Source organism: Malaya genurostris, chromosome 3, assembly GCF_030247185.1.
Source record: "Malaya genurostris strain Urasoe2022 chromosome 3, Malgen_1.1, whole genome shotgun sequence".
Classification (NCBI taxonomy): domain Eukaryota; kingdom Metazoa; phylum Arthropoda; class Insecta; order Diptera; family Culicidae; genus Malaya; species Malaya genurostris.
The window spans coordinates 212,229,609-212,255,004 of record NC_080572.1 but is presented as its reverse complement, the minus strand read 5'-3'; the positions used below and the strand labels follow the sequence as shown (position 1 = coordinate 212,255,004).

At 34.9% G+C, this 25,396-nt stretch overlaps 1 protein-coding gene across 2 annotated transcripts in view; it reads right to left on the bottom strand.

Annotated features, from left to right (window-relative positions):
* Positions 1-25,396, bottom strand: part of LOC131438760 (G-protein coupled receptor dmsr-1) — a 475,110-nt gene that overhangs the window by 331,717 nt on the left and 117,997 nt on the right. For both annotated transcript variants that reach the window (XM_058609005.1, XM_058609006.1), the window contains exon 2: positions 15,009-15,304. The gene's annotated coding sequence lies outside the window, so the exon portion shown is untranslated. The remainder of the gene's footprint in view (positions 1-15,008; positions 15,305-25,396) is intronic.

Genomic DNA, 25,396 nt, shown 5'->3' with positions numbered 1-25,396 from the left:
TTTGTAGTATCTGTGTACGAAAAGTTTAAAAAAGTTTAAATATTTTACGACAAAGCATTCAAAAAATTGCCGATTATAAAGATTAATTAATTGTCTGGTATATACAAATGATATATCACACTGATTAGGAGACTTGTCTGAAGTGCTTCAATTGCAGTACCTTTAATAATTTCCGAAATGTAGAAACATAAGAATGTGCATCATCATATTTTTCGATTTGCTACAGATTGATTGATTGTTTCACTAATGTTGATTTTTTTCTAAACTTAGAACGATTCCAGAAATGGATAGGAAGTAGTATTGAACTTGTTCTTCTCCGAACTATAAACAAAATGGGTTAAAAAGGAAGAATATCTTGTAATCACTTTGAAAACTGACGAAAACTTTCTCCAACAACGTATGGTGAATTTGTGAAACACAAATCTACTCTAGGGTTAACCTTGGGTTACCTGACAAAATGGAAAATTTTCCCAATGCGGTTGTGACAAATTTTCCTAACAAGTAAGTCATCTTTCCACGGTAGCCCACGGTCCCTTTTTTTTCAAACAATACCTAGGGTAAGGGCTCCCTATTTCATCTTATTTGTAAGGACATCGCCTTCAAACCCCGATTTAGCCACTAAAATCACTGTAATTATTTCATATTACTGATTCATTCGCTTTGCTCCACGTTGAGAATTGATTCACATCTCTTGAAAACTCAACTAATATTTTTAAAACATCTAAAAACACTAATGATGTTTTCACTACTCTGCTCCTAATTTCATCTCAATGGATTTTTATCCATCCTATCGTTGATCTTTTATTCATCCTATAAATTAGCAATGGCGACAGCAATCAAAACAAAATATTCCACTATTACACTCTCACCCGCATTCGCATGGCTGCCAGATGGCTGACTAAACGCTGCCAGCTGGAAAAATATAGCTTGCAGACATTCTGGTGACCGACTGCCTTACCGCTGCCAGATATACAACTCAAACGATACAACCGTACCCACCAGGATTTTTCCATATTATTATTACACCCAAACCTCCATTTACGAACCTTATATATGTATGTATGTATGCTTACACACTCACTCGTTTGCGTATATGTGTATATATTTATACATATAAATGATCGCTTTTACTTCACCAATATTTATATGTATTAATAAATACAAATATTTGCACACATGCGTACGTATATTAATACATATATACATATATAAGTTACGTAAATGGAGGTTTGGGTGTATTGGTAAAAAATTTACTCCTTGAATTATCTAAATAATGGGGCAATGGCTTACGGAGATCTAAAGAACTATCTTTTAACATCATTTTATTAGTGAAAACAGATAGAACAGATATAGACTTTCTATGCAAAGTAATACATATTTTCTATGAAAATATCTGGCATCTCTGTGCACAGCCGATGAAACACACACACACTTCACAGCGTTATGTTGGCGTATAGCGGAATGAAACCAGTGCTACTAGATTTGCCACAATGGTTATTTCATTAGTATTTAACACGTTCTTTCTGGTAATATTCGAAGCTGAAACAGTTTTATTAAAATATTAATATCAATAATATAATTAAACTAATGTCACGGATACCAAAAACATACTTTTTATGAGAATTTGAAGAAGGTAAACAATTTTTGTTTTGTAGCATTATGAGATAACTTGGCAACTTTGCGAAACCAAATGAGATGAAAACAAAGCACAATCAAGTGAACGAAGTGAAAAACTTTCATCTCATATTTTCGAAGACTTTTATTGCTTGTCGGGTATTTTTTGAAGTTTTTAATCGTTAACTAAACAAGTGGCAAGTGAACATTACTAATTATGAAGTCATCCAGCATTCAATGGTAGTGTAATTATGCGAAATAGTGATCATGTTTTGAGACGAACCGATTAGTAGATATTCAGAAACATGACGAACTGTAAATCTTGAGACGAAAATGTGTCCTAAATTGAAAAGTGAGTTTATTTTTTATGAAAAAAACTATCACCGAAGAATTTAAAACCATTTCTTTCAATAGGAAAGTGTGACAATAGCTTTTCAAATGATTTTAAAACATTTCACAGTTTGCTTTCGGTAGGTTGTAAAATATTATTCATGTTCAAAGTTGTGAGGTGAAGAGTTGAGATGGAAATAGGAGCTCAGATGAAATAGGGAGCCGTTGCCCTATATCATCAATGTTTTAAAATATTTAGTTTGAATGTATGATTAAAATCTCACATTTGGGAATAATCAAAGTCTAAATAACATATTAAATTATTGTATTCTCATACAAACAGAAAATCTAAGCTAACAAATATTGGTAACCGTCCTACAAATTTTTTTCGTTAGGTTTACACTATGCTATTAGTTATTAGCAATCATGAATAACAAATCACGTTCTGAGCCTTGCTACTGTACGAATTTTCAATGAAATATTAACACTACTGGCAATCTCAACAAGTATTGCCTAATCACATTGAAAAGTTTTTGTTGCTTCCGGTTCGGTTTGAAGATCGGAGGTTAAACAATTTCAAGCCACAGTTCAATCCTGAGAAACACCTGCTTGCAAGAGTGGCGAGTCAGATTCACAATTCTGCTAGCTGACCTGAAGAGTGTGATCGGTTGAATAATTTTGAATCAACTTGATTATGTAAATTAGAGAATGGAAATCCAGCAAACAAATCTACCGGCTGTTTGACTGAAGCTGTGTTCGGTACAAAACATTAATTGCTTTCTTTATGCAAAGTACTTTCGAAAGCTTTTTCCATGCCCAGAAGAGCTGCTCCAGTAAAATAGCCGGATAATTTGTTTGCATTTATCATGTTAGTTACTCTAACAAGTTGATGAGTTGTTAAATGCTTTAGGTTAAATCCAAACAGCCCGGACGTAAAAATTGTACTCTCATTGAGGCGAGACACCATTCCTACTGAAATATTTATACTTCAATGTTGCACTGATGGATTAAATTTGTATGTAATGCAGACCCTGTCAGCTTGGAGCGAAATCAATCTTCAGTTCAACAACGCCATCGCACGGCATCACATTCAACATATCATGTCAATTGTATGGGTGCGCAGCCCTGCTATTTTGGCGCGCACGAATTTGACAATTCTCTCCTCTACCTCTATGTATGAGATTCGATGCGGACTCACCTGAGGGCGACATGCTCGCAAAAAAGGATGTTGCCAATGATTTGTTCGGGAAATGTGAGAGCTGGATATCTTGTTAATATGATGTCTTTGATGTAATGGTAGCAGAGGTCCTCTGCTGCGTTGTTATCAGGATTGATATAAATACTATTGCAAGTTGTTTTTCTAAACCCACATGAACTGATGGGATTTGTCTTTTTCTGTCATTCGCAAGATCGATTATCAGTTAAAAACGTGAATAATCCACCTAGCAGTGAGATGATACCTTTTTTTATCAATCCGCATGTGTTTTTTCATGGATATTCTTAGGTGTTTTAGTTCTCATGACATTATTTTAACTATCGTCGTTTTAAACGCAAATTGAGATTTTAATCACTCAGGATTTTAAGAGGTATTAAAATTTAAATCATAGATGATTCTTAGATTTCATTTAAATCTTAGATCGGTTCAGCCATCTACGAGAAAAATGAATTGCATTATTTTAATTTCGTTTCAAATATCATCATCACATTCCGCAATCAGAAGTCGGATCCAAACGTAATTCAGGAACCTTGTTTGGGAGTATACTACTTTTCATATGAATCTGAGTTTGTAGAAAACGGTTTAGCCATCTCCGAGAAAATTGAGTGAAATTATTTGTCACACTCGCATTTGCTGATCTCGACGAACTGATTCGAAAGGTATATGGGTGTTTTGTTTTCCAACATTTATTGCTGTAATCAGTTTAAAACAATATAATTATGGAATTGCTTTCAACTCGAAAATTCATCTGGTTTACATATTCGAACGATTATGTTGCCAAAAACGAACCGTGCTAAAATCGGTCCGAGGCAAATTGTCATAAAAAAGGATGCTGTACACAGTCTTTTTGGTACATAAAAACAATTGTATGTAACAGTATAAAAAATCGTGTTTTACGTTGCTCCCAAGCATAGGTTTGTCATACAGCGCTCAAAATTCCTACTACTGGAATAGGGGGAAAATTCGCTTATACAAAAATGTCGATATCTCCGTTGAAAATGGACGGATTTTAACAATCTATGGCTTGTTGGATAGCTATTACCGTGTGGAATCTAAGTATAGAAACATATTCTGTTTTCATGGTCGAATGTGACAGATACTGTCAAAAAACTGAAAATTTTGACATAAAACTTCGTATAACTCAAAAAGTAAACATCCGATCTCAAAACCATTCAATAGCGTTCAGGGTGACGGGGAGACCTTTCATTTGCGACTAGTTTGATCAAAATCGGTCCAGCCATCTCTGAGATCTCGACCTCTTAGTTGACAACACACATACAGACACACACACGGACATTTGCTCAGTTCGTCGAGCTGAATCGATTGGTATATGACATCGGCCCTCCGGGCCTCGGAAAATTTTTCTAAAGTTTGAGCGAATTCTATACCTATTTTTTATATATAAAAAAAAGATAAAAAAGGTAAAAAGAGAAAAAATATTTTAGATGATGGAAAATGAACTTTCTGGTGCAAGTGCATCATTATAGTTTTCGATTTGCTACAGATTTATTGATTGTTTCATTATTGTTGAGTTATTTCTAGACTTAAATCGATTCCAGAAACAAACAGGAAGTTATCAGAATTCACATACTCTGAACTAGGTGAAAATTTGTACTCGTTTTCAGTATGACAAATATGGTATCCAAGATGAAGTTGTGAAAGATCAATAGGAAAAACGTTTACACAGAATAAAATGTAGTGCCCTTTCAAAAAGAAAACCCTTCTTAATCCACCTTTCTCTTGCCATTTAACTACTCTCATTAAAATATTTTTGAGATTTTAGAGACTGTCCCAACCAAACCAAAAACCGCTGCCTTTTCGCAATGGTTCAGAATCTGTCAATTTTTATGGCTGCTTCCTATAGTTTACACTCTTTTCTAACCACTTGTGTAGTTGTTTATTCGTTTTCATTAGTTTGTTTCGAAATGCGTGGACTTTCAGCAGAACAACGTCGAAAAATTGTCACTGTCACTGACAAAGATAGCAAAAACGGAGGAATAAGTGAAAAAGCCGTGCGAAATGCAATCAGAAAGTTCTTTGAGGATAAACTGAAAACGGGTCGAAAAAAAGGGCCTGCTAGCCCTCAGTTGGATAAACGTACACTGAAGGCGTTCGAGCAAAAGAGGGAGGTTTCAGTTGGGGATGTGGCTAAAAAAGAGGGCAAGTCAAATGTTCTTCGTGCTAAAGAACGTTTGAATCTTCGAACCTATAAGAAGCAGAAAGAACCAAAACGTAGTCCGAAACAAGAAGCGTCGATCAGGCCGAGGGTTCGAAAGCTGTACAATACGATTCTTACTGGAAATTTGAACTGCATAATCATGGACGACGAAACCAACGTGAAACTCTATTACAAATCCTTGTCGGGACCACAATATTATACGGTGCGAGAAGGGCAAGTGTTAAACCAGTCCGAGACATCGATTGAAGTCGAAAAATTTGGTAAGAAAGCTATGGTCTGGCAATCAATTTGTAGCTGCGGTAAGATTTCGAAACCCTTCATCACCACTGCTTCAATGAACAGCGAAATATACATCAAGGAATGTTTACAAAAACGACTTATACTTATGATTCGAAGCCACAAGGATCTTGTTGTCTTCTGGCCAGATCTTGCTTCTTGCCACTACTCGAAATCAACGGTAGAATGGTATACTACCAAAAATGTCACTTTCATCCCAAAAGACATGAATCCACCAAATTGCCCACCACTTCGACCAATTGAGAAATTTTGGGCATTAACGAAGGCACATCTTAGGAAACATGTCTCGGCAGCCGAAACCATTCAACAATTCGAAAAAGATTAGAAAAAAGTGTTAAAACTTGTCACCAAGAAGTCTGTATGGAATTTAATGAGGAACGTTCGCAAGAAGGTGCGCCAGCTAGTCTACAAGTGGCTAAGTAGCAAATTTTGAGAATAATATTCTGTTGCTGTAGTCTGATAACATCAGTATATCGAATAAAATTCGAATATCTAACACTTGTGAATTATTTACAGCGAAATCAAAGTGCGTCCATACTTTCTGGAACAGTCTTTATCCTCTGCCATTAGCATTGCGAGCTAATCAACTAATAGTACCTTTCAGATGAGTCTAAGTCTTTCGAAATCGATTATTTTATCTCAGAGAAATTTCGTTTCATTGAAGAATACTGGGATTTGTCGATTACGTCACTTATAATATTTCATCTTTCGAAACAGAAAGGTTTGCCGTAACCCATTCTAATTTGATTGGCATTTTTAGCACTTAAATAAGCCTTAGCTTATCGAAATTTGTTCTGTAGTCTTCGAGAAAATTCAGCCGATAAAAAATATGCGGTTAGTCGTCACTTATACAGTTATATGCCCGGAACCAAAAGTAACAACCATTTGATCTTCGAACATGGTCAACAGTTCAATAGCTATCAAATGAGCCTAGGATTGTTGAAATCAGCTCAACAATCTCCGAGAAAATTGAGCGATAAGCAAACAACGCGCTTTGTTGCTTACGTCACTTATACCATTATATCTCCGGAAACGATAATGCCAACCAATTGATCTTTAAACTTGATTTATAATTCAATGGTACCCGGGTAAATGTAAATAGCAAACAAAGATCAAAATAGTAACAAATTTTACCTTCATATCATGTCTTGATGTTTCTGTGCTGTCATAGCGATACTTAATATTTTCTTGGAATTTCATCGAAAGAATCAAGAAATGGTACAATATCTGATAAACATCAAAATTAGTTATTATATCTTATTTCAAAGAGCTATTTTAATTTCATTAAAAACAATTGAATAGAATTTTAAAAGACTGAAAAATTCGTCTTTTATAAATATTTTGTTCTTGCTTTGACATTGCAATGGAGAATTTTTTATTTCGTTGCTATTTTCTATTTTTTCATTATTTTTGAAATTTAAACTCTTATTTCAAACTGAATAATGTTAAATTCTACTATTGAGATGTTTGATTTTAATAATAAAATTTGTTATTGGTTTGCAAATCAAATATCAAATATCCTTGAAACGAGCTAAGGCTTATTGATATCGGTTCAGCCATCTCTGAGAAAATCGAGTAAACATCAGAAACAATCGATTGCAATTTATTTCACTGAAATTATATGATTTATTACCGATCGCTAAGTTACGCAAAGACAGTTTTACAGAATTATGTAGAATAAGAAACAATTTGTATGGTAAGCCTGCCAAGTTCAAAACATACCGAATTGATCGTGAAAAATCTTTAAACTACCGAGCGCAGTAAATCTGATAATCAATGAGAATTTACTGTCATCTAATGAACATAATTAAAATTAAATATAATAAATAATATAATCAAACAGCCTTTGGAATTTTGATTTTTTTCTAAAACCCTCTAGAATGAGAAAAAACGTCTTGTGGTCAAAACGAATCTCGAATCGGTTGTTTGCGACAGTTTGCGAAGGCGCCTCGCACCGTGTTTCATACATCTTGAGACAACTTTCAACGCGTTTTTTTCGAAACACGATCTTCAAAATCGGGTGAACTCATAGCAGCTATAAATCTTTATCGATTGTTTTCAAATTTTGAGAATACTTTTATAAACATATTATCTAGTATACCCCGTGAGGGTTTCTTGATGTGTTGTAAACTTTTTTTGATAACAATACAATATGAAATTTTTATGTAAAAAAATTATCTTTTCACTTATATGCTTGTGATTTTTTGAAAAATTAGTATTTTCCAAATCCCCTATGTGGTATACTAGTTTATGATATGTAATGAAAAAAAAACTTTGGTTCTTGTTTCAGTTTTAAATTTGAAAACACAGCCGGTTCGCCCGTTTGGGACCTTCCGAAAAACTAGCCGCAGCAACTTGGTCATTGTACGTTGAAGTACACTTGATTAAACACTGGAAAATAAATTTCGATAGCTCTCGCTATATTTCCAGAAATCGTTTCTTGAATTGCCCTATTTTTTGACGCGCAAGGTGTCCTTTCCCCTTAATATATCAATGTGGAAAATTTTCAGCTCAATATAGTATAAAACATTTTCTTTACCAGAAGCACATCTCCGGATATGTGCGGACTACAGCGTTATCTATTTAACACACTGTCTTCAATATTGTTTGTCATAACAAGCATGCAACATTTTGATTTATTTAATAACAAATGTAAAAATTAACTGTTTTGAAAAAGAAACGAAAATTTATTAAACTATCGGTTCAAAAAACAATTTTTGTTTGCCGAATTATCCGTTAGTTTAAAATTGCCAGACTAACAAAAATTGTATTACTGAACGATCTGTAAGCTGTTGGAAATTCGGTAAAATGTTACCGAGTTCTGCGAAATTTTCTAAGTGTATGAATTATTGAAATAATAAAATAAAAATAATAAATAGCAAAATATTATCATTATCAAAATTTTTATTCTTTAAATTGTGATCCTTCAACTATCAAAGAATTCGAAACGAATAATAGTCAGAGAAATGAAAACTTTTTTTTGGGTTTCTGCCATCTTGGCATCACTGTGCACCACTTTGTTTCGACTTTGCGAAGTCATAACACACACAAAAATTATTTTATCGCGAAAACCACCATTCGACTCGATTCAACCCAACTTGACTAGTATAAACATTCACCGAATATGATTTGATCCTGAGAATATATTCTACAACCCAATAATTCTGGAACTATAAAATTTTACTTTTGACGAAAAAATTGACACTTTTGCACTCACCAATGAAAAAAACCCAATTGTAGCTAGTGCGCTGGCTCACGTTAACATTTGACATTTACTGTTCGAATTATTGCGAGCGGCCCTTATAAGTTGTAGTAGGAATCGGTTTTACGGAAGATGAGTCCTCCAGCATTATTTTATTTTAGAACATGCTGTCTTTCTGTAAGAACGGAGGCATTTATGAAGAGTTCAATTTAGCTTCAGAATAAATTTTGCCTCAAATAGAATATACTATTTGTTTTAATAAATCTTGACAAAGGTTAGTTTTCCTGAAGTCATATGAATTAATAAATTCCTAAGGCCATTGTTTCATTGATGCTAGTTACATATTACATGTAGGTTTACAATTTTCCTACAAAAATCGCGGAAGCAACTGATATCCTAATGATAATAACCAAATCATGTATAGGACTGAGAAATCATCACTGGTGAACACCTAACATAAATCTTAGCAATTCAAATATAATTCATATTGCCATGAAAAATACCCAAAAAAAAGTTTAATTGAATATCAGTATCTAGAAGCACTACACGTTTACAATTTACATTCATGGTCAAGCCCGAGAATTTCTGAATCATCAATTTTGACTAATTCTACCGCTTCCGTGACCGGAACGAACACTTTTTTATTTGGCATTCGATTTGCAGCTGCAAACAAAACCTTTTGGGCTTCGTAACAAATATGAAACAAAATATTAACATTCTATTCATCGAGAAATACTGGGAAATTGATAAATGGAAAAGTGACTCCAAAACAAATTCATGCCGTGGTAGCGAAAAATAATGGCTCCCTAGAAGCAATTAAACACATGGCCGAGGGCCTAAAAATGAAAAACGTCTATTATTATACCAGCATGAACATTCACGGACCTAGCTTCCGCAATAAATGAGATGCTGGAAGTGAATCCGGCCTGCGAAGAATAAGTATTGTCCGCAAGAATGCAAACAAACAAAACAAACACACAGCAAAGAAATATCGTGGCGTGGATCGACAATTCAAACAACAATCGATGCCGTTAGTTAATATGCAGTTCCAACCACGATCGCAGCGTAATTGGAATAATCAAAACAACCAACAAATGCCTTATCAGGCAAATCAAAGTCAAGGCCCGCCAAATGCGGCCAAATTTTAACCAGTGGCATAAACTGCCTCAACATATGTTTGGTTATGGACAATATCCTTTTGTTCCTAATCAGCGGTTCTATCCAAACTCAATACTAAAATAACTGGAGAAATTACTCCAATACTAGTTTTAAAAACGCACATCCAAACAGAAATGTGATGTTTGCGGAAAACACCTTAGAGCCGATATCTGGTTCCCAAGATGTCGGCCACCAACAAAGTGCAGATGGAACAAACAAAACAAATCAGAACACCAGAACAAATGTGAACCAGAATGTAGGTCACATTCAGGCTCGGTTAATGAACCAAGCAAACCAGCAATGAAAATATTCAATTGCGTTATAAATTATACGAACTTTGTAATTTTAAAATTAGATGTTTGTGACAAACCGGTCACATGAATTCTGCACACATTTCTGTATTAAAAGAAAACGCACTAATGAATTGTGAAGAAAACACATGAATGAGAATTGTATTAAAAATGATGTCACCGAAGGTAAAACGGAAACCGAAGGTAGCACATATGCTAATATTAAACTAAATAATAATTTAATTCCACATAAGTTCCAAATAGTTAATGATAACTTATTATCATTACGGACGGAATTCTCGGTAGAGACTTCCTAATAAACTATGAATGCAACATATGCCTAAAAACATGGTTAATTACTTTCGAAATAAACAATGAAATTTTCGAAATACCGATTAGAGATAAATTCAATGAAAAATTCGTTATACCACCTAGAAAATTAAATTAAGAAGCATGAGGATAGCGTTATCCTATCCGGTGAAATAAAGACTGTCCCAGAAAGTATGGACGCACTTTGATTTCACTGGAAATAATTCACAAGTGTTAGATATTAAAATTTTATTCTATATACTGATAATATTAGACTACAACAACATAATATTATTCTCAACATTTGCTACTTAGCCATTGTAGACTAGCTGGCGCACCTTCTTGCGCACGTTCCTCATTAAATTCCGTACATACTTCTTGGCGACAAGTTTTGACACTTTTTTCCAATCTTTTTCGAACTGTTGAATGGTTTCGGCTGCCGAGACATGTTTCCTAAGATGTGCCTTCGTTAATGCCCAAAATTCCTCAATTGGTCGAAGTTGTGGGCAATTTGGTGGATTCATGTCTCTTGGGACGAAAGTGACATTTTTGGTAGTATACTATTCTACCGTTTATTTCGAGTAGTGGCAAGAAGCAAGATCTGGCCAGAAGACAACAGGATCATGTTGTCTTCTGGCCAGATCTTGTTTCTTGTGGCTTCGAATCATGGGTAGAAGTCGTTTTTGTAAACATTCCTTGATGTATATTTCGCTGTTCATTGAAGCAGTGGTGATGAAGAGTTTCGAAATCTTACCGCAGCTACAAATTGCTTGCCAGACCATAGCTTTCTTACCAAATTTTTCGACTTCAATCGATGTCTCGGACTGGTTTAACACTTGCCCTTCTCGCACCGTATAATATTGTAGTCCCGACAAGGATTTGTAATCGAGTTTCACGTAGGTTTCGTCGTCCATGATTATGCAGTTCAAATTTCCAGCAAGAATCGTATTGTACAGCTTTCGAACCCTCGGCCTGATCGATGCTTCTTATTTCGGACTACGTTTTAGTTGTTTCTGCTTCTTATAGGTTCAAAGATTCAAACGTTCTTTAGCTCGAAGAACATTTGACTTCGAAGTGTCCACTTTTTTGGCCACATCCCGAACTGAAACCTCCTTCTTTTGCTCGAACGCCTTCAGTACACGTTTATCCAAGTGAGGGTTAGCAGGACCTTTTTTTCGACCCGTTTTCGTTTTATCCTCAAAGGTGTTATCCTTTGAATCTCCTGATTGCGAGTGTAAACAACAGGACGCAGCCATAAAAATTGACAGATTTTGAACCATTTCGAAATGGCAGCAGTTTTTGGTTGCGTCAATACTTTCTGGGACAATCTTTAAAGCCAGGAGTGAATTACTCAAACGCTCTTATCAGTCCTGGTGCCCAATATGTAAATATTATGAATCCTAGTGATAGTTTAAATGATTTGCTAGAAAAAATCGAAGTAATCCCAGCTAGCAACTATGAAGCATCCGGAAACGAAAATAAAAATTCTAAACAAAAATTTAAGCAACGAATACTAAATTTTCAAAATTAATAATAAAAAAATACCAATTAATGCTCAAGTTAAATTGATAGACCTATGCAATAGATAAAACGACATTTTCGCATTCAACGACGATCCATTAAGTGCAAACAATTTCTACAAACAGGAATATGGAAAAGTGACTAGAGATACTTCAGATGGGGTGGAATAAAATGAATACTGAAGCTGATGAAGAGATTGTCTAAAATAGGTGTGGTGCGAGTTATTCCATGTCATTTCATCTAAAGCATAACAAAATAAAACTGAGGTTTTTTTTTTCCTGGAAATGCCATAGAAATTCTCAACATCGATAGTATTATTTTATAGAAATAATCCCAAGTGAGAGTTGATTTTCCACATCCTGATATAAAGTGAGTTGAGCTACAGTTACAATGAACACAATAAAATTGCTTTAACTTGAATCTACTATTTGGAAACCTTCACCAAAGCAGCAATCAATGCTAGAATTTGTTTTAATCCTATACCGATTTCTCCGAGCCACCACAAAAGTCTTCTGAAATCAGATATTTTGTGGTCGTGTGCCTTTTGGATAGGGATATTTAATTGGGTTCAACTGCTTCAAGCTGCTTTATGCTCTCGAATGAATTATTCTTTTCATTAGTTTATGAGTTATTGTGCTAGGAGTGACTCTACTTTTGTTATTTTTAGAACAATGGATCTAAAACAATTTCGTGTTTTAATTATACACTGCTTCTTGATGGGAAAATACCGTTCAAGCAAAGCAATGGTTTGAAAAGTGTTATAAGGACTTCGTTGCATCAGAAACAACAATAAAACGTTGGTTTGCAGACTTCAAACGTGGTCGTAGAGACATCGATGATGCAGAACGCAGTGGACGTCCAGCGGTAACACCAGAAAACCTAAAAAAATCTACAAAATCGTTTTGAATGATCGAAAAGTGAGTGAGTTAGCTGACATTGTAAACATATCAAAAGAACATGTTAGCTTTATATTGCATGAGCATTAGACTATGAGAAATCTCTGTTCAAAGTGGGTGCCACGTTTGCTCACTGTTGATCAAAAACTAGAACGTGTTGATGTTTCTGAGCAGTGTTTGACCATGTTTGAACGTAACAAACCGGAATTTTGCGTCGATATGTGACAATGGATGAAACATGGATTCACCAGCACAACAACCGGCTGGAAAGGCTAAGGATTTGGTATTTTTGGATGTGCGTGGTGTAATATTTATCGACTATCTTGAGAAAGGAAATACCATTAACAGTATATATAGCGTTATTGGAGCGTTTGAAGGCTGAAACATATATATAGCGTTATTGGAGCGTTTGAAGGCTGAAATTGCGAAGAAACGACCGCATATGGCAATGAACAAATTTTTGTTTCATAAAAACAACGCACTGTGTCGCAAGTCAATCGAAAACAATAGCAAACTACAGAAATTGAACTCCGAATTTCTCCCACATCCACCGTATTCGTCAGATTTGGCTCTCGATGGAGATTACGATGATGAATAAAGTTAATTTTGAACAAAAAAATCGTGTTCTCTTTGTTACGACCGGGACTTTTCAGCCCATGTGTTGTGTGGGTATTATCTCCTGAGAATTGTAGAAATCGATCGGTACGAATATCGGAAATCATTATCATTTCCAATCAAGCAGCCTTCACATTGTTACGTTTCTGTTTATGCTGGAGGTTATTGTAGGTTTATTTTTTGTGTGTTCTATACACCAATATTAATGTACAACGACTGGTAGGAAGCTCAAATTGATTGAAAAAGCGAATCGAATGCTCGTTTTTCCTATTTAGAGAATATCAGAAAAAAATGTTTTCAATGAATCTTTTATATTCAGAACCTTTGATTTTAGCCATTCAAGCAATGAAAAATAGCTAACAATGTTGTGTGGAACCACCGCTCCATCTCCCTTTGAATAGCATTCAAGCATTTTTTTTTTAATTTCATTCTCTCGTTCGTAGAGAACGGAAGTATGGTACGTGCAAAACAGAATCATATTTCTGCCAAAAGGCGAGTACAGATCGTCCTGTTATGCCGTTCAATTGTTGGTGGGCCAAAAATACATCCAACATTCTATTCAATACTAGACATCTAACAGACCAGAACAATGATTTCGTCAAGTCATCACGATAGCAATTATGTGGGCAGCAATTAAAGTCATGTTTCAAAATATTTCAACTTAAGGAGGTTTTCAACTCATTAGTAATTTCGAAGTAGAATGTAAATATCGCATTCGGTATTGCTGGTGAGACTGTTATTTTGAGGAATACCAAATTATTATATAGAATAAAATCAGTAATATGAGAAAAGCATCATTACACCACTCGGTACACTATACCTAACCTACTAAAACACCTTGGACTTTTTGCCTCTATCCCCGTGAACTAAGGGATGCTCAATACTTTGGGGAAGACTGTGTTCATGCACTTCTACATTTATTTCCAGCCTTCGCTTGTTGGACTTGTTGAATATTAGAGGTTGGTTCGGCGATTTCAAGTGGAGCATGACTTCTGGTTGGCTGCTACCTCGATGAATCAACTGCAATTTAATTTCTATTCTTAGATAGTAATTAACACTAGATTTCCCATAAAAGTCATTCTTACTGGTTTTCATTTCCAATTCGAAAAAACAATATGTAACCAATTTCCGTAAGATGAGATTTCCAGAAATAAATACAGAATGAGAATGAAAGAATGCATATAATCGATGTACTGATTACGCCATGCCCACTTTATTTAAAAATTTAATTAATTTTACACGTATGATCATCGACACCTCAAGAAAAGAAACTTTCTCATCGAAGCATTTGGTCACAGTCAACCAGACACGTCGTATCATTTAGCTTGCGCTGCGTCCCGTGGCGAGAACAAAATTGAATTCTCTTTCCTCCGATACTCACCTAGTTATCCCTGCCAGAGGATATCACGTTTTCCTTCCGAACGGTTCGACAACCACTGATATCCGCCAAGCTCGTGGAAGTGAAAATGTGTAAACAATAATTAAATTGATATAAACAACATACACACTGCGATCCAAATATAACCGTTGTCTAGAAACCAGCACTATCACACTCAAGCACTCATAGTACGGTTCAAAGTATTTCGATGGAACTCCCGAGGAGATCCTTCCGGGCCAGTATCCGGTAGCCAATGTTGCGATGATTATCCAATTGAATCGCACAGCGGCTGCGGCTCACTGAAAGGGAAACGAATAATAGAAAAGATGGTTGAAAAACTTTATTTCAAAAGTTTCTCTCACTGGAATTCCAGATGAGTAGGACATATAATCTTGAGTAGTATTCCGGAGGATTCGTTGCTTTAAAACAGAATGTGTTATTCCTATCAAAATTGAATTCATCAGTCAAATAAATTTCAGCAGTTTTGATTTTTCTAAGAAATCTTCAAATAACATGATAGCTTTTGAATATTAAAAAATAAACATGAGGTTTTCTTACAAAAAAAAAATAACAATCATTACTATCAGAGCTCTTTTTAGCAATAAATACCTGTTGATAAGATATGTTCAGCAATCATTGCATCAAGTTTTCCCATTTCTGATCGTTTATTTCCTCCTGCTCGAATAACTACCATCTTTCGCAATAAGACTAACGATTGTAATATTCTGATTCCATTGAATGACAATTCCCACTGAGCATTGTCAACAATCCGTCGCAATCGATTTATCTCATATTCCAATGACCATGGGCCAATTTCATCCGAAGCAAAGACATTCACACCGATAGCAACGTAATTTGTCGTTTGTGGGCGAGGCAATCAATAAAATAGTTTAGTATCTCGAAAAGCACACCCGGGAGATCTAATAAGATTGCATTCAACAATGATACTTTCAGCAATGGAACATGGGTACATGTGTTTCCGTTCCACTACAAATAATTATTCATTTCATCAAAATGGAACTAATTCAATACCGTTACTTGCGGAGTGCCTTGGGATGCATGCACTCGAAAAACTGCACTTTCTCTTGCATAGCATTTTAATGCATGGGTAAGAATTGAATAAACTTAGGGTCAAACTAGTTTAGCGTGTAATGTGCAACATATGAAAAATTTCGTCACAATCAAGTAGTCATCGAGATGACTTCCAAGTAAAACGTGTATGGAAAATCCAGGACAGTCTCACAGGTGGGTCCCAAAACAGTTGAGAATCAACAATTTGATTGTGTTCCGTGTGGTAAATTTGTGCAAGGAGACTAAGACGATTCAACGGCGAGTTAGCAGTGGATGAAATAAGCTATAATCTTTCAAACGCTGATAATGACCCCAGGATAGCCAGGATACTCGAAATCGGTTTATTTGTTCGTCTACAGACAATGACTAAAGATTGGAGTAGTTTTGAGGCCAGATTAGAAAATTTTTCGTTTTTTGATTCGTCGCTTCAAATGGCATTATAACATTTTTAACACTTTCCATTCTGTAATTCCGAAATCGGAATTCAAGAATTTTGTATGGAACCTTCTACCTGAACCTAAGTTTACGCATATCGGTCAAGCCATCGTTGACAAAAGTGAGTGAGATACACTTTGGGATATATGACCACTATTTTCGGTGCTTCCTCAATTGAAAACCGGGAATCAGGATAGCCGGAATCGGTTTGTTTGGCTGTCTACACTGATAAAAATCGACACGTCGGGCTAAAGTGTTTTACACTTGATTTCGTGTTATTCATTTCAATATTCATAGAAAATCACTTTAAAACCTGTAGATAATTCACTTAAATTTCATCACCCCAGCAGCAGATGAATTCAAAATGTATTACATTTAATATATAATTGTCTAAACACTTACAGTCGAGTTGTCAGATAAGTACATAAAAACTGATCAAAAAAGTTATATTTCATCAGTGTATACACTTCAGTCTCGTGTTAAATTCTTTTTCATATCAAATACATAGAAAATTGTTCTTGAAATGTCATAATTTATATGTTAAGATCGAAATAATTGGCTAAATACATTTTATTCAATAAATGTTATCCCTAAGGAGTATATTGAAAATAAGCTATCCACAAATTTTTCATTCAAATTATGATAAAAAACGATATTTTATTCAAACTAAAAATTGATCCTTTATTGTACGAGGTTAAACTTGAGCATAATGAAAAATCGCTCAAATCCTTCCCAACGACGACAGTAAAGTGTTGTGGACCTAGAAGGGTTTTTGAGTCCTCTTTTACATAAGTCTCATCGTCCATCAAAACGCATGCATCCGGACACTGAAAAAGACGCGAATACAATTTCCGGGCCCTTATTGCTGCTCGCTTCTTCTGTTTTACACTTTGTTTCGAGATTTTCTGCTTCTTGTAGGTCTTCAGGTGATTTCGCCTCTTGATACACCGGATCATTTCGACACTCGCTCCTGCTTTTTTGGCCAAATCACGTATTGACATTGATTTGTTCTTCATGATTAGAGATACCACTTTCTGGTCCAGTTTTGGGTTGGAAGAACCGGGTTTTCTGCCTTTTCCTGGTAGCTCATCCATGTGTCCAGAACCTTAATTTTCACTTTCTTTTCAATACGCGACTTTTTGAAAATGCAGAATTTCAACCGCACAAACAAGTAAACAAACGAAAGCTGACAGCCAAACGCACAGCATGCTGTGATCTGAGCATAAAAAAACATCACAAATACATGCGTACAACACAAATGTGGATAGAATATTTTCGATACACTCCTTATACAAATTCAATGCAAAATCATGATCTTTCCTGTTGACTGATGCAAACCTTCTGCATGGAATCAACGATTTTGATTTACGATCGATCATACCAGAAAACTCAAAAATTTTATGTGTCATTCAAATAAGAGTAAATCAGTTTCTGGTGAATTTATCTATAAGCTGAATCGTCGAGTGACAGTTTGCTTTCGTTTATTTTCTTTTCTTTGAATTCACCGACAATTTATTGAATATACTTACCGTGTCTCATTATTTCTAAAAAAACTGATTCAAGAAGTTTTTTTCCGTTGAAAATTTTGATTCAAGAACTTTCACGAAGATTCTTGCAGCCATTTTAAGGGGCGAATAGGGTCTAACACTTGAAAAATCATTTATTATTTTCTTTATACTTTCCCATAGTAAAACATTTCAAGAATGTTCTGTGAAATTTTCCAGCCTATTGAAACGAAACTCTTTAGGTTATGGACCTTTATCTATGGATATCTCATTCTTAGAATAAGCAATTCTTAGAATAAGCAAGAGCTCGGCGCACAGCCCAAGATTTTTACTTCGATTGGCTTCAAAACTTGACAAAACATTCTTGAAATGTTTCATTATAATAAATTATAAAAGAAAAAATATGATTTTTTGAAAATGTTAGATCCTACGGCTTCCTGGAGTAATAAATTTTTTCAATAAATTCATATTTCATTTCATTTTTCAATAAATTATAGACAAAAAACTTCACACGCGTTTTTCTCCAAAGCACGTTTTGAAAGTCCGTGTCAATCGTCATTCAAAAACTACTGCACCAATTTTTTTTAAAATTTTGCACACCAGACCTCAACGTTTTCTTTTTCGTTGTTTGTTACTTTGGAAAGGTTTAACAGCTACAAAATGGCAGATTTTTTCGTGAAAAATCGTTGTTTTCACTTTGAACAACCACTTACGTTGTTTACATCCAGTTTTATAAAGAGTTGGATGCAATTCAATTCGCAAAAGACAATAACAATGTGCACTATGTGGAGCACGAAAACATTAAGTAGAACATTCCAGTATATATGGAAGATAGTGCTATAGAAGTGCGTGTGCATGATCTTCCCTCAAGCATCATCGATCATTATATTCGCAAAACTAAGTCGCAATACGGAGAGATTCTCTCTATCGAAAAAAAAGTGGAGGAACTTTTTCCCCGGTATTCTAAATGGCGTACGTTTGTTACGCATGCGTTTGAAGAAGGCTATACCTTCTTATGTGGCATTCGGTCAGGATACAAGAATCCCGTGCAAATCACTTGTTATCTATGGCAACCAGATGGCCACATGTCAATATTTTCAAAAACCTTTTCACTACCTTCACACCAAGAGCGTGAATAGCGATCCACTGCTTTCCCTTCATTCGGTAGATAACAGCGAAAGCGCCTCTCCTTCAAGGAAAAAATACTCCAGATCCAGCCAAAAAAATAAATATTTTTTTATATAGTTAAACGGCTGCAATAACATAAGTGCAAAAGAGCTGAATGGAAAAAACCTTCAAAAAATCAATGTCATAATGTTACATACTTTAGTTTTATGTTCAAAGCATTAGACATAACATGGCCACACTTACGAATCAAGTGTGAAGACACTGTCACATTTTATATTTATGCTCTGAACTCTTAGTATACAAATGGACAGCACTTGATTTCTCAGTGCGACTAAAACTATGAATCTTATTTAGAGAAACACTTCAGAAAAAAGTGTAGATTTTTAGCAGTGTGCTGATGTTGACTATCGATTGGAATAGTTTTGAGGCCAGTTTAAAAACTTATTTACGTTTTTTGTTTCGCCGCTTCAAGTGCCGGTAAATTTTAATTTTTTAAAACCAATTTTTTCAGTGTAGGACGCAATGAGGAAGTTTTCCAGTATTTTTTTTGGAAAAAGTAACTGGTGTTGTCTAAAAACAATGTGTGCGAAATTAAATTTTGGGACAAAATCTACCGGTTCAGAAAAAAAAATCATTTAAATTAGAGAGGATGCTGCCAACATTTGTTCGAGTTGGCGCGATATTCGGCTATGGGTATTTTTTGAACGTGTCAGATGAGTGGATATTGAATATATTGTGAAATTCAAATTAGACTGATAATTGGTTTGCATGTCAGAATTGCTTCGGTCCTCCTGACTTCAACGGCTTTCAATGTAGCCGCCATCTATAATTTTAAAATGATATCGGACAGCGATGTTTGACACCCATTCATCATACGCGTTCCAAAAATTCTCATATAGCGTATTCTGATTTGGTTTTCAAAATCTCACTGAATATCATTATGTTCCAGTGCAAATCGCTGCATGGAATATACTCGTGAGAATAATTTTGTATGATTATCGTTTCATTCTTATTTGTGAATTTATGAAACATTGAGCTAAATGAGATCTTGCCCATTGATTTTGCGCATTATTTGAATATATGATATTTTCGCAACAGTACTTTTCCTACAGTAGGGCGTAATATAAAGTTAAAAAATTTTAGTACTGTGCTTGCGCTGCGAAAATTATCACTTATAACTGAGTGCAATCGAAACCGCTAATGGAAACCTCTCTTATTTAGTTAAAAAAATTGGTAGCCTTCTCCCAATCAAGATTAATTTGTTTTTTTTTTTGTGGGGAATGATTAATCATCTGTTCCTTACCTATAAAGTGAATTAACCTAGAAACCCGAGTATAATGATAATTCAATAGAGTGATCGGTGACAACAAAAGCGCCATCATCTGTTGTAAAATGTTCTCCTTTAAAAAACGTTTTAGTTAAAGATAAATTAAACCAACTTTTTAACAACTGTTTTCGGTTTTAAGATTAAGAGAGTGCCGAAATACAGAAATTTGGAAAACGTTGTTTCCATTTTCTAGATTTTTTTAAAGTGGAAAGTTAAGTGTGCGGTTTTGGCAAACGGAATAACGTGGAAGGTCAACGTTAAGGAGTCAAACCATGAAGGATCATTTTTATGATTTATGACTCTTTGCGGGACGATCAGTTAGGTATAGCCTAGATATGCTACCGAAAATCTACTGTAGTTTATTATTCACATATCTTACTATCTTACAAAACAAAATTAATTCAGCAGAAATCTCGGAAGCTGATACCGCTCAGTGATTCCGCTATTTGTGACTTCATACACCTACGTAATACCATTTTTAACGTTCGCACGTAAATGAAACCGTTCTCTTCCATTCGTGGTAAACATTCGGATCGGAAATAACAGCGAATGGAGTTGGTTTCGGGGATAAACAACTTTTATCTCGCTTCTTTATGAATCTGTTTATGTGAAATTAAAATCGAGTGAAAACTTTTGCTTAATTTTCCGTAGCATTTTTCGGAATTCTTTATGCTTATTTCCGTCTCATTATTCACTGCACAACAATCCAAGTTGAAACCTAACCAATCACTGGGACATTAGAGTGCTAATTGGTTAATGCAAACGAACTGCTTTGACATCTACATAAAAGATAAAATACGCCCACATAGCTCGCAGGTTAAATCACCGGTAATGAATCACCAAGAGAAGGATCCACAGACGCAAATTATGCAGATTAAAACATTATTATTATACTGCGGAATTATATAAAAAAAAGTGCTTGATGCAGAAATATACTAATTGCGATAATCTTTTTAAGCTCTTACGTTTGTCTTCTGATAAATATGCAGACGGGTTGAAAGTGTGTTTTCATTTGATAAAGTAGACTTCATAAAATTACTCTGAGACACACAAAACTCCGACTCCGATGTTTACATCATCCACCAAATGTGGATTTGTGAAAAAAGAACTTCTCTTCAAGAAACACCCTTTGAAGACTTTATACTTGTACTTGACGGTTTGAAATTTTGAATTCTCATCACCTAAAAATTCCTTAACTGGAAGCCGGAACCTAATAAAATTGAATTAAATTCCATGGGATCATAAGATCTGTTATTTGCACCCAAGACAGTTAAAATCGGTTTTACATCTCTGAGAAATCGAAATTAGTAAGAAATCGACATTAGTAATAAACGGACGTATTTTGTGGTCCAATGATTCTAGGTTTTAGTCGCGGTAGCCGCAACTGCTTTTTTTTTGTTTCAACACGGAAAGACCGAAATTAGCATTTTGGCGAAGAAATTAGTTGATTTTAAAATTTTGTTAGTTATTTTTCGAGACAACTAAAAAAATCCTACTTTTGCTAATTTAGATTTGTTAATTATCATTCCCTTAATTATAATGAAATATTTATTGAAATGGCTATGTTTTTAGTTGAAGTCACCAATTGAACGTGCTGTCATTTCTTAGCTAAGGCACACTTTATTTCCATTCAACTAATTTTTTTAGAAATAAAACGTTATTTTCAACCAACATAAATGGTTGAATTGACTTCTGCAATTTGCAGCTATATGGCGCACTTTCACCGAAGAAACGTTAACACCATAATGACTACTAGCCACTAGACGGCACACTACTACCGAAAAAATTTTCTGTCGTGGTTGTCTTATCTATATTGGCAGGTACGAATACGTATTGGAGAAAAAGACCTAAACGAACCATAAACTTCTTTTTGAAAATTTTTCTTCTAAATCGCTGTTTTTTTCATTCGACTTCGCGAAATCGACTCTCTCACTGAAAACTTTGAGCACTCGGAGAACAAAAACCGAATACAAGCAGTACACCGAACGGCGTAGCCTGGATGGTTAAAAGATACAAAAAACATCATTTGACATATACAATTAGAGTGCAACATTCGGAACTTACTTCACTGTTCCGCGTAAAAACATTATTACGCACAATCGCTTCAATTCTGAATAAATGCACTTTCCACTAAGAGTTTACGTCATTTTTACATATCGGTTCAGAAATTTATATATGGATATATCGTAACACATGCGAAAAACATCAAAACAATTTGCAAGCAGTTTCAACAAGACTGTTCTTTTTAGCTTTTTAATGGATTGTTTTGCTTTGACACTTCTCATGAGTTTTAGGTTAATAAACTTTTGTTTTCCTTGTACTGTCCTTCAGCAATGATGGTGTTAGATAAATAGATAAATTTTCTAATTTTAATAACAAATTAGTTGTCAATGAGAATTTCGTGTTGGATTGAAATATTGATGGTGTTAGATAAATAGATAAATTTTCTAATTTTAATAACAAATTAGTTGTCAATGAGAATTTCGTGTTGGATTGAAATATTGCTGGTTTGTCCAGTTTAAGAGTTTTTTCAGTAAAATAAATTCTCAATTTCAACTAATTTAATAGTTATTTTGGAAATTTCGTTGTTAAAATCAACTAATTCAAAAACAGTAATACGAACTAGGCGCAGAGCTAATTTCGGTCGTTCCGTGTGTGTGCACTTTTCGAAGATATATTTACCGCTCAATTTTCTCAGAGATGGCTGAACCGATTTTAACAAACTTAGGCTCGTTTGAAAGCTATTTTCGGACCATTGATCAAGTTCGAAGATCAAATGTCTGTGACTTTAGGCTCCGGAGATATGATGGTATAAATGATGTAACCGACAAAACGTGTTGTTTTTGTACAGCACAAGTTTCTCGGAGATGGCTCCCGCAGAAATCACCTCTGTCTAGTTCCGGGCGTTTGCCCGGATTACCCAAAGCTAGGAGTTATCCCTCAGTTAAGTCATTAAAAACGATAAGGCGTAGCCGCATTCGACCTTTCAAAGTTGCAGTAAATTGGAACAATTTCTATTAAGCAACTTGTTCATCTGTTATTCCAAATGACTGTTATGCCAAATGACCATTATGCCAAATGACCATTATACCAAACGGTATTATACCAATCGACTTTATGCCAAACGTGGTAGCCCATTTGAAGCGAAACTCGCACTGCAAACGGTTCACAAAATAATTACTATAGTTTTTTCCCACACAAGAGCGAGCAACTGCGTTGTGAAAAGCAAATATGCTAAATGCCGACTTGCTAATACCAAATAAAGAAAATATCGTAAGTGACGGGTGTTTTTTAGGAGATTTAAAATTTTCAATTGGGATTACTCAATTGTCTGGAAGTTGTTTTGACAGTGTAAAGTGACGTCTCTACTGAATATTGTTTGTCGAATCACCATGAATAGGTTAACTCCAGAACAACGATTCCTAATCGTGGAAATTTATTTTCAAAATCAGTGTTCAATTAAAACTGTTTATAGAGCACTTCGTGAATTTTATGGTGTACAGAATGACCTTTGTGGAAAAGAGTCGTGGTGGCCATTTGCCCGAAATCATATTTAAATGTTAAATGACAAGAAATTATGTAAAATTTGGCCATTTCATAATTTGGAATGTGTTTTATTTAAGTTTCAAATCAGCAAGCTCCTATAAACCACCCTTTATTAAAGAGAGAATGATAATCAGAATTCGACTGAATTTCCCTACAAACGATATATCGATTCATCTTCTCTGTTCGTTTATTTTGAATGCGATCATTTACGGATGAGACAGTAAAAATCGAAGACTAGACTGTTGGATTAGATTCTTTCATTTAAAACAACGGAACCATTTTCGGCTCTGTGTTAAACTATTATCCCTAGGTTGATCCGTACCTGGATGAATCAATCAGCTATCTGAGTGGAATGATTATTTGAATCTCTTATTCAAATTGAATACCATTTTAGAGAAACTGCGACGAGATATCAGCTCCATTTTATAACGTAATCGTAGAGACCTGCCAATAAAAGTAATTTAGTAACCACTTCAATGAATTTCAAAACTTGTCATTTTGTACATGTCGCACTCACCAGAAAAACCGACATGAGTTGCAATTTGTAGTCATTCGGTCATTACTTCCGGTGCTTCCGGGAACGACAACTGAAGCCAATGCACGCAGAGTGACTCTGATGGCATCGAACACATCCTTTTTCAGTCGCTTCCGCCAAGCTCGTTTGGAAATATCTGCCCTTTTAGATGTAGACCAGATTGTGTCAGGTCCAGACAGGTAATGTACTTCAAGTGACAATGCACACAATCCTCCAATCAGAATGTGCCGCGGCTGGGACGCTAAACTAGTTCGTTTTCGAAATCAGGCAGAATCGGTATCAGAAACAGATGCAATATATTCATACAAATAAAAATGTGCAGAGTACCTGCTCAAGCTGTGTCTGGTTTGAATTATTCGATTTTGAATTTAATTCTTATGTGTGTACATTTGGGTTTTTTAATGATGACTATCTCTTTTCCAAATATCATAGTTGTATTTTCAATAGTAGAAACCAACGATGATAAATTCCACATAAAATGGAAAATCGATTTGTTTTGTATTTTTTATTGAGCTCGAATTATGCATAAGCATTCCTCATGGCCATAAAGGCCAATTTGCATTATCAGTTTACCATTTTGACTATAGCCTTACTTTAGAGAATCCCGGCCCAATAGCAGTTTACGTAACCTAATACCATATCACGGAATTATTGCAAGCATTGAAATGATAAATAATCTACTTTTACAGCAAAACTTGCTTCTAAGTTAACAAGACACGAAATACACGAGATTTTGAGTAGATGGTATTTTAAGTAAGCTGTATCTCGAGAACAGTAGCATTTAACAAAATATTGTCCAACAGCTTTTCAATTGAAAATTTTTGTTCTTTCACAAAATCAGATT